Source organism: Onychomys torridus, chromosome 12 (genome assembly GCF_903995425.1).
Source record: "Onychomys torridus chromosome 12, mOncTor1.1, whole genome shotgun sequence".
Classification (NCBI taxonomy): Eukaryota; Metazoa; Chordata; class Mammalia; order Rodentia; family Cricetidae; genus Onychomys; species Onychomys torridus.
The window spans coordinates 40,434,467-40,446,336 of NC_050454.1; the positions used below are offsets into that span (position 1 = coordinate 40,434,467).

General features: G+C 36.2%; 1 pseudogene; it reads left to right on the plus strand.

Annotated features, from left to right (window-relative positions):
- Window positions 1-11,252: 11,252 nt before the first annotated feature.
- LOC118594122 lies at window positions 11,253-11,522 on the plus strand (annotated as a pseudogene).
- The last annotated feature ends 348 nt before the right edge of the window (window positions 11,523-11,870 follow it).

Below are 11,870 nucleotides of genomic sequence, written 5' to 3' on the forward strand. Positions count from 1 at the left end.
ATCCTTAGTCTCATTAATAAAACACATTTTATAAATAGATTCTGAAGGAAGCTTTAGATAACTTTGCTACAATTTAAGATATTAACAACAAACAGCTGAGAATCTCAACAGCTGCTGAAAGGAAGGGAATAATGAAAATTAAGAGGAAAATTTCATGTCTTTTTTTGAGTTGGATTCTAGAAGAAAAAAAAAAACTTCACCAAGGAAGGGACTTCTGGGAAGATAAGTACCTTAGATCATTATTGATATAATTATTCCCTGTCTAGTTAGCATATATTCAGAGAAATCAGCCGTGTGAGCAGTGATCTAGCTAAGTGATTGGCACTCACAGATAGCTTAGCTCTTAAGAAAGGAGGCAATGGTATATATACATATTATTGTAGATATATAATTTTATATATGAGCGGTTTCTGCTGCGGGATTACGTATTAAGATGACAGTGTGCTGACATGTTCTTTTCCTCATCCTATTTTACTCCTCGTGGAAGCATTCACCCACCTCTATGAAAATTCACGGAACTAAAGAGGTAAAACTCACAGTGCAGCAGCTTCCGTCGCTGTGAGGTTGGTCATATTTACTAACAAGACTTGTCTACATGGATCTTCCAGTGATTCAGTAGGAATGCAGGTTTTTCTCTCCTTGCACTCTTAATTACAAGGCTTTCTTTTCTCTTGTCTCTCTTACGGAAATCAGGGTGTGCATGGACCTATTACATGACTTTACCCTGAGAAACTCCATTTTTTAAGAAGACTTTGACTTCATTTTGAAGATGGAAGATGATTTTTGAGTAAGTATACCTGAAAAAAAAATTATTTGTCCTACAGAACCCATAAAGTACAAACTGTTACTTACTTATTTCTCCGAGTAGAAATGGTAGTATCCTATAAATTTTTCAGAGTAAATTGAGACTGCAAAGGTACATGGACAGATTAAAACCATATCAGAGAAACTAAACCTAAGAATTCACCACAAGCATCAGACCAAGGGAAAAAAGGACAAGGGCATGAGTCCCTGACTGGGACACAAAAAGAGATCAACACCCAATAAGATAGCAAGGTCCCTCCCAAACTAACATGTTATGGGATACCTACTATGTATATCAAAGATTGGGAGGCAGAAAATTCCTAACTCTCCTTTACTTCCATGCTAGCATGGCCTACACAACTTCTATCTGCCTGTATCCTATTCACCTACCTGATCTATTGTCCATCTGCAACCTAGCTGGCCTTTTTACTTCAAAGCTATATTCAGCTGTATTTTCAGTTCAAGTCTAACTCCATTTCACAGTGATATGATTCTAAAATGGCAGGTTTTGTCTTGCAATTGGTCTAGATTCCTTATCTTTTATTTCTATATAACTTTTAAAAACAATATTTTATTAATTTCTTGAGGATTTTATATTATGTATTTCATCATATTCATCCTCCAGCCCCTCCCAGATCTACTCTTACCTTCATACACACTCAGTTTTTATCTCTTCCTTCTTCTCCTTCTCCTTTTCTTCTTCTTCTTCTTCTTCTTCTTCTTCTTCTTCTTCTTCTTCTTCTTCCTCTCCTTATTCTCTCCCTCCTTCTCCTTCTTTCTTTTTTAATATTGTAACTATAATTTTTGCTTGATAATTGTTTTGTTATATGTAATTGTACTATGTAAAAGTTAAAACCTTCCTTAAAAAAAAGAAAAGGGGAAGTGCTGTGGATATCGCTCTGTGTAAATAAAGTTCTGATTGGCCAGTGGCCAGGCAGGAAGTATAGGTGGGACAAGAGAGTAGAGAATTCTAGGAAGTAGAAGACTGGAGAGAGACACTGCCTACCGCTGCCACGAAAAGCAACATGTAAAGACACTGGTAAGCCACAAGCCATGTGGCAAAGTATAGACTAACAGAAATGGGTTAATTTAAGATAGAAGAAGTAGATAACAAGAAGCCTGCCTCGGCCATACAGTTTGTAAGCAAAATAAGTTTTGGTGTGCTTTCTTGGTTGGGTCTGAGCGACTATGGGACTGGCGGGTAAGAGAGATTTGTCCTGACTGTGGGCCAGGCAGGAAAACTCTAACTACACTTCTTCTTCTCTTCCTTCTTCTTTTTGTTCTTCTTCTACCTCTTTATGTTTAACCCCACTTTCCTAGTTAGATTCATGCCAAGTTGATACAAGCTAGAGTTATCTGAAAAGTGGGAACTTCAAATCAGTAAATACCTCCATAAGATCCAGTCATAGGGCATTTGATTAATTATTGATTGATGGTGAAGAGCATAGTCCATTGTGTGTGGCATTATCCATGGGATGATGACTCTTGGTTGAATAAGAAAGCACCTGAGCAAAATATGAGAGTAAGCCAATAAGCAGCACACCTTCATGGTCTCTGTATCAGATCCTGTTTCCAGGTCCCTACCCTGCTTGAGTTCCTGTCCTGACTCCCTATAATGATGGATTATGATCTGGAAGTATAAGCCAAATAACCCCTTTTTTCCAACCTACTTTTGGCCACAATGTTTCTTCACAGCATTAGAAACCCTACTAAGAGCCCCACTAAGTCATTATCTGTTGCTCAGTTATTCATGGTAGAATGGACTGTCCTAGACTGTGGTAGACCAACTGGATGTCACCCCATTTAAGAAAACATGTGCCTCTTCTCTTCTAAACTATCAATTGTTGACAGCTACTCAGCTAGAAGTGGGCATTTATGACTGCCTTTGCCCTCTATGCTGGGATTTTGTCTGATTGAGTTTGTACAGGTCTTGAGGGTCCTGTCATATCACCTGTGTGTGTTCCTCTTTGATGATCTTATTACAGGTATATAATGTACTCTGTTTCCTCTCATTGCCACACTATCCTAACCTTCCCCACAACAATCATTCACTACCGCACCCTTGTAAGTACTTCTATCACACAGACTCCATTTGCACATCTTTATCAGCACATCTTAAACCTCTTAAAATTCTCTCTAGCCTCTTTATCCTTCTGTATCCATTCAGTTATCCAGATAGATAGATATATTAATAAATGGATTATATATATATATATATATATATATATGTATATTATATATATTACTGTATGATACATGACATGGTGTTTAACATGTGTATGAGAATTAACACTAGTAATTAAGATTAGAATGAATTAAACTGAGTTCACCTGAACTAATTTTTACCAAGAAAACTAGGATTATTAGACAAATTTTTGCTCTTGAAACCACTGAACCTTGTGCATTTATTATTATTTGATAAATTATAGCATTGTAGAAAATATACAGATGTTCACCTATGTTCTAGCATACTGAAATACTGTGATTCTCTGAATTTGCCTGTCTGACACTCCAATTTCAGTACATAATTATTCTAATGCAATTTAACTTTTCTGATAATTTCTCTAAGCTTGTTGGGACAGAGTAATAACTTCCAAGCCCTTAGCATGCTGAACAATAGCCTGCTGTAAGAACATTTTCAATATGTTCATGCTATGTGTCCTGGAGCTATTATTATTATTATTATTATTATTATTATTATTATTATTATTATTTTTGAGCTGAGGATCAAACCCAGGGCCTTGTGCTTGCTAGGCAAGTGCTCTACCACTGAACTAAATTCCCCAACCCTGAAGCTATTATTATATAGTTCATTTAGGAAAGTGTCTTCACCCTGATTTCTGCCCACTATTTTGCTGCAAAAAGGGGATAATTTCTATCATTGATACAATTATTGAATTCAATCAGTACTGACCTCTCATCTTAAAAATGTTACAAATTTTTCATGAATAAAAACAGATCAAGAATTAAAATATAATCAAGAAATGGGTCATTTAATTCCTCTAGCTAGCTACATAAAGGACAACAACATGGATATAATATTGGGGTATTAAGAATGGCCCTCAGCATCTGTTATTGGTAAGTATTCATATTTCACGTACAATTAAAAAGTTATGGCTAATTAACTAGCATCAGAATCTGAAAACCTTCCTCTAAGTATTTTCCATTTTCAGATGCCACGTGGAAAAAATCATCCAATTGCAACTTTGTACAGCAAAGCACTGATTTCTGAAGTGAAAACTGTCATTTTTTACTTGGCATGGTGGTTCATGCCTGAAGTAGGACAACTGACTTGAGGTTGAGGTGGCCAAAATTGGAGAGTTTGTTCGAGATCAGCCAGGGTGACATAGCAAGACATTATCTCAATAAAGGAAAACAAGCGTTATCTTTAGAAAGTAAGGATTGACTGTATTCAGGTGTCTCCTGTCATTCATCCAATGGCATGTGTTTGATAAATATGGACTGTTATCATTGCAGTTATGCTGATTCCTAAACATTAAAATCAGTATTGAAAAACTTAAATTTAGGGCCTGCATGCATATGTACCAGCTCCTCTGTCTAAATGTTATGGCTTCCAGTGTAGTGGTTTTATGGAATTCCTGAGCGTGTGAATGAGTGGATCCCTGATTCCTGTGCCTTCTCATTGGCTCTTTTCCTTTTGCTTTGTCTTGTCTAAACTCAATGTGATAGTTTTGCTTTATCTTATTATATTTTATTTTGTTCTATTTTTAAATGAATTAATGGAAAGGTAAAGTTTAACAACTGAACTATCGCTTATACTTGCTGGGAGAGGTAAAATCAGTTTTCTCCAATATAGTGACATTGGGTAAATCAACCACTCAAGCTAGGCCAGGTGTCAAGTTCAGTAGTAGCAGACTAACACAGAAGGAACTACTGGACTCCACAGTTTCTTTGTGTTGTTTCATTTATTTGATTTACAGTTTGGTGTTTCTGTTTTATTTTGGGGATGTGATTTGGTTTTGTTTTATTGGTTTTGGGGGATATGTTGTTATTGCATTGAATTTTCATATGTTCTTGATAAAGAACTGAAAGTTGGGTGGGTAGGGATGGAAAAAGAATCTGCAAGTACTTGAGGAAGGGAGGGGAAGAATATGATCAAAATATATACAAATGAAATTTGTTTTAAGTAATTAAAAATATAATTAAAACAAGAGAAAAGAAATGTAAAACAAACTTAAATTTTTCTTTTGCTTATTTAACAAATTAATGAGACCATTTTTCATGCCAAAGAAAATCAGCTCAGTTCCTTTGGACATTTTCACTCCATGAGATACTTTTTATTTTAGAATTGAGTTAGTAGTGTACTGAATAAAAATTGTTTGGAATCAGATTTGGGGTTATAAAGTGATATGTCAGAAGCAGTTGATGAAATTATTAAATGACAGGTCACAGTTTCTCCCCTGGGACAAGAAGCCAGAAGAGTCCAACTTATCTCTGGAAGGAATAAGTAATAATGACTTTAGAGAAAATCCTTTGGAGAAACTAACCAAAACAATAGTCACTGGTTAAAAGCAAAATTAAGGAGACCTGTACCTACTGACAATAATTATTAAAAGTTCCTGAAATCTTCCTTTTATCAGCTTTGTAATAGTCCACAATATGAGAAAACTATATATGTAATGGAACAAAACAAAGGAAATTATTGCTACTATTCAAACAAAATATGCACACATTGTAAATCCATATTTCTGCTTACACTGCCTTTCTTCCTACCTAGGGAAACCCACTGGCCAATTTAATAAAAACAAATAACACCCTGTTGATTTATCTGTAATCATGTAAGAACAGAACTCAAAGATGCACACATTACCAATATGGAATAGGTTCTGGGCATGGCATAAATATTCTATATCTACCCTGTTCAATACAACAACCCAAGTTCTATACAGCAACTTAGAGATGGCATGATTAACATGTGGTATTTTGATATTTCAGCTACATTAACTTAAATGATACAGCCTGAATGCTAATTTAGTACTTGTATGGGTTTCTGCCTTACCATCTGTACCAGCTGGTTTTGAGTCAACTTGACACAAGCTAGAGTCGTCAGAGATGAAGAAGCCTCAGTTGAGGAAGTGTTTCCATGAGATCCAGCTGTCAGACATTTTCTCAATTAGTGATCAATGGAGGAGGGCCCAGCCCATGGTTTGTGGTGCCATCCCTGGATTGTTGGTCCTGGGCTCTATGAGAAGGTTGAGCAAGCCATGGGAAGCAAGCCAGTAAGCAGCTCCTCTCTGTAGCCTCTGCATCAGCTCCTGCCTCCAGGTTCCTGCCATGTTTGAGTCCCTGTCCTGAATCCCTTTGATGACAAACAGCAGTATAGAAGTGTAAGCCAAATAAATGCTTTCCTCCATGACTTGTTTTTTGGTCATGGTGTTTTGTAGCAGCAATAAAGCCTTAGTTAAGATGTTATCCTATTCCAGTAATATATAATGGCTTCGCCTTAGATTAGTCCAGGGATATCGAGACACATCAAAATTTTAACATCACTTTGGTAATTTTAGTGTGAATCTATGGTTAAATAATTGCTACAGCTCATGTGTAAGTTCAAAAACTTTATTTTTTTAAGTACAGGTAAAAATCTTTTAAACTAGAGTTTATTCAAAGATTTCAACAAAGGACTTGAAAATAGCCTCAGAGGAGGTATCTGTCCCAATCAGTGATTCTCAAAATGTTTTCAGTGAGACAACAGATCCACAGGATGCTAGTAAAAGTTTTGTTATCAAATTAATCTGGGAAATTCAGGTGTAAACTGCACCAAATATGCTTCTTCGTTGCAGGATTTCACAGAGAGCTTAAATGTCAATGTTTGGGGAATTTTTAAGCAACATATAAAGTGCACTGATGCTGTTTTCTCCATGCAACTTATTTGGTCACAAATTACTGAGGGACATTCTCCTAGAGAAGTGTTTTGCCAAGGACAGCTTAGAAAACAAAGATATTGACAATGTGGATTGTGAAATAAGGAAATTCCCTTGTCCCCAACTTAAGTTTCTTGTTAAGTTTCAAGGCAGCAGATGAGTTTCCTCAGTATATTTGTGCTAGTTTATTTTCAGTTGACTTTCTCACTAGACATTCTTTAATATTCCGACTCTTCGTTTTAAATTAGGTCTGTAGAGTCATATTGAGCAAACTTTATTAGCCTCTATCATTTTCAAGAACCATGAGGGTACTGAAGTTTTGCCCTGATTGTGAACTAATAAGGTAGCCTGTCACAATGTCACACATGTAGATAGAAGACATGGCTCTCTTCTTAGCTAGAGACAGAGAATGTACGAGTAATAATACAGCAGGCATTATTAATTTCATGTTTACATCGGTTCTTCTGACTCAAATCTGTGAAGCACCCATGCAGAGAGACCTAGCAGATGCCTCACAGCACAGTTGAGACCCTGAGCTTGGAAAACCCTTCATTCTTAACATAATTGTTGACATATCTGGTTAATGTGTGCCCTGTATGGAAGTATTATCTTTATCGTATTAGTCTAAAATAAATTTGCCCTCTTCCATGGAAGACAACAACGCTATTTCTATCTTCTATGACTACTTTTTATACTAATAACCTTGAACAAAGTCTAGAACAAAAACTATTATCAATGCTCAATTATCAATTAAGATATATAGATTAGTGAAAGAGCTATGTAGCATTTTTGCCCAGACCTCATTCAATAGCTATATTATACCTCCAGGGGTTAATAGAAATAACAATATGAGTCATATAATAAACATTAAAAAGATCTTCAATATTTTAAAATGTTATAGACTAAAGAATAAAGCTCAGCTTAACAAATAAATAAACGATAAACCAATTTTGTTTATAATTCATTATTTGAGCGTTTTAATAGGTGTTCAATGCTTTTTGATAATTTTCCTTCTTGCTTCTTCACTTCAAATTCCTCAAACACTCCCAGCATATGCCCCTGCCAACTTATATCCTCTCTTTTATTTAAAAATTATATATCCCCTACTGTATTCAGCTAGTATTATTAATATGTACATGAGTTTGGGGTTATCTATTGATTCATGGGTTACCTATGAGAGGCCAGTTTATCCAACAACATTTATTAACAATGTTGTTTACTTTTTCCAATGTAACACTTAGTTATCTTTTACAAAATTGGGAAGTTGTATTGTATGGATTTATATATGGCTCGTGCAGTCTGTTTCATTGATCTACATTTCTGGTTTTGTTTTGTTGTTTGTTTTATTTTCTTTAGTTTTGTTAATTACATGCTATTTCATTACTTTTTCTGTGCTCCATGGTTTGAAATCAGTGTTGTTCTTTTTTGCTGAGGATTGCTTTGCTTATCAAGTGTCTGTGTGTGTGTGTGTGTGTGTGTGTGTGTGTGTGTGTGTGCGTGTTTCCATGTGAATTTTAAAGTTTTTTTCTAATTTTGAGAAGATGTACACTAAATTGGTCACAACTATTTTGAATCTGTAGATTATTTTTTGTAGTATGGCCATTTTACAATTTTGACTCTACTGATCCATAAGCACTGGAGGATGTGCCTTTCTCAATTTCTTTCTCCAATAGTTAGAATATTTTAGTATAGGAGTTATTTCCTTAGTAAGTCTAATTCAAAATCTGTATGTGTGTGTGACTAGAAATGCCTGTAATGTTGTTTTTTTTATAGTGTATTTATCAGATTTTGCAATCAGTGTAACGCTTACTTCATAGAAAGCTTATAAAATATTTTTTAATTTTCTATATTATGGAAAAATATGAGAAACAATTATGTAAGCTCTTCTTTAAAGGTCTAGTAGACTGCACACAACCTACATGTAGTAACCATATTGAGTGAAGTCAAGAGTATTGAATTGTCAAGGAAGAAGATAGACTAATAGGCAAAGGGCAGTAGGAATCCTGGTATGGTTGTGACAGTCTTCATTGCTAAACTGTTGATTTAAGAGACAACTAGTGATTTATCTCAGCACACATTTTAAAGAATATTTAAATATGTTTTCAGAAAAGACTCACTATGAATATACTTGGCATCAGCCCATAGCCTACAATCCTGAACTAAATAAGGGGGTGTTGGGTGGGTGTTGAAGCCTCGATCCTCATCTTGATCCATAAAGACATAAACAAGCAGCTTTATTCTCCTTCCACCATAGCATAAGCCAGTTTTGCCTCCCGCAAACATGCTGTAATGTCCCATCAAACAATGAGGCAAGATAAACCCTGTCTCCATTAGGTTGATTCTTTTCAGGTGTTTGTGACATATATCAGGAAATTAACTAATGCAGTTGTCCTAAATGAGGCTAAAAGGTAGTTTATGATTAATTCCTTTGGACATTTGCACTTCATGAGATACTTTTTATTTTAGAATTGCGTTGGTAGTATACTGAATAAAAATTGTTTGGAATCAGATTTGGAGGGCCTCTAAGATTCAGCATTTCCATCTAGCCAACTGCACATTGCCTTAGAAGTGATAACTATGTAGGAGTGGAAAGCAACCATAGGTGCTGTGACACAAATAAACTTGTTAATTCTTGAAGGAAAAAAAAGTGGTCCTACTACCAAACACATATATGGTGTTCATGAGTAGCTGGTGGCATGCTACTCAGTGGTGGTATGGACCTAGAAACTTCCTAGGGTTGGAGCCATAAACATGGTTCCCAGAGCTGGTGGTAAATGTGTCTCCACCTTGAGACTTAGGAAACCAAGGGGGCGGAGCCAGCACCAACTCACTGATATAAGTTACACTGCAGGTTTTTGCTCATGCAGACAGAAAAGGTTACAGAGATGCATAGTAAGGACACATTTGGACAAAAAGAGCCTCTAAATTCGTCACAGTGTGTTTGAAAATTATATGTAAGCTTGGGAGAGAAAAGAAAAAAGGTAGAGAAAGACCTTAAAAAGGAATAGAGTAAGAAAAACATATAATAAGCCACATAAAGATGAAAAATACACAGAGAATCTGGTTGTTTTGTGTTATTGTGTTGTCTTTAAAATGTTTGACTGCTAGTGAACAGAAATGGCTATCCAGGCAGCCTGATGTCCCTGTCATTAAGTAACATTTACCCTTCTGGAGTCTTAGATGGAATTGAGGACTAAATAGTATATTCTCTTGATATTTTTCTAAACATTGTGAATAAAGGCAACTAGGCAGTCAAGACAATTTTCAGAAACTGGTAAAATCCCATATTCCATCTGTTAAAAGGAGTACCCAATGTTAAAGCAATTACCCACACCAAAAGTGTACTGTTTACATTTCCTGGATGCACAGAAAATATTCCCACTTATCAAGAACTTAAGCTTCACAAAAGCCCTTGGGAAGTTTTTCCATCTTTGCAATCTGAAAATGCTTAGGGGCCACTCTTCTCTTACTTTCGTATCATCTAGTCATAATACATGTTCTCAAAGTGGTGTTGGCAATGACCCTGTGACCTTCACCAGAAACTGACTAGCTTCTGAGAAATAACTTCATATTGTTTCTCCTTTGCTCTAAACTAATTCTGAAATAAACTGACATGCCATTCCAGTACCTTTTGGAGAAAAGAGAACTATCATATTTGAAAGTGGAGGTAGTCACCCTACTCTGGTTAGTTCATATGTCTGCTATGTAATAAAAAGTGAATTGTCAAAAATAAATAAATAAACAAACAAACAAACAAATGAATAAATAAAAATTTAAAAAACTTTGAATTCACAAAAATAGGATAGATAATAAGATACATTCTCTGATTTTGCCAACTATAATTGAGATTATAACTGATTGTTAATTGATAACTGCTTTTGTTTTATGTAAGTAATCATACTATGTTAAAATCTTCCTTTTTAATTAAACAGAAAATGGGGAAATATTGTGGAATAATCCTCTTGTGCACTGTAAAGATTCATCACTGGAATTAGTTTAATGAAACTCTGATTGGTCAGTAGCCAGTTGGAAAGTATAGCCGGGGCAACCGTGTTAAGGATGATAGGAAGGAGAAAGGCAGAGTAGGAGTCACCAGCCAAACACAGAGGGAACAGAAGACAAACGTGCCATGCTAATAATGTACCATCATATGGAAGAGCATACATAAGGAATATGGATTAATTTAAGTGTAAGAGTTAGCTAGTAACAAGCCTGAGTGTTGTGAGAGGTCTTTCTGTATGCTGTGAATATGTGTTGCTCTGATTGGTTGATAACTAAAGCTGCATTGGCCTATGGCAAGGCAGCTTAGAGGTAGGCAGGAAATCCATGCATATAAAAAGAGAAGAAAGGAGAGGAGAGAGAGACCCCAGCTGCTGCTGAAGGAACAGCAAGGTGCCAGGAGACCAGTAACACCATGACCACATGTCAAAACTGATTAATAGAAATGGGTTAATTTGAGATGCGCCACAGCTTTGGTAGCGACCAGCTCTCCTCAGCTGCCTGAGCAGCGCCAACACCTTCCCTAGGAGCTGGCAGCAGCCAGCTGGCCCCTGCTTCATGGTAAGCATGTGCGTCAGGAAGGCAGTGATCAAAAATGCAGACATGTGGGAGGAAATGCAACAGGACTCAGTAGAGTGTGAGAGTCAGGAGTTGGAGAAGTATAACGTGGAGTAGGATATTATGGCCCATATCAAGAAGGAGTTTGACAAGAAGTACAACCCCACTTGGCAATGCATTGTGGGGAGGAACTTCGGTAGTTATGTGACAGGTGAAACCAAACACTTCATCTACTTCTACCTGGGTCAGGTGGCCAGTCTTCTGTTCAAATCTGGTTAAAAGCACGGACTGTGCCAAACATGCAGTGATCCATCCAAAACCAAGGACTGCATCCTAAATTCCAAATACCAGAGACTGACTCTTCAGCCTTGCAAAACGAACACCTCATTTGAATCTGTTGTGTTTTGTACAGGACATCATCCTCTGTATGAGTTTGTGGTTATAAAATAATTAATAAAGCAGCTTCCACTTGTAAAAAAAAGAAAAGAAATGGGTTAATTTAAGATGAAAGAGCCAACTAACAAGGAGCCTGGCATAGGCCATATAATTTGTGTTAAATAATATTAAGCCTCTAAGTGATTATTTTATAAGCAGCTGCAGGACTTCAGGTGAGAGAGATTTGTCCTG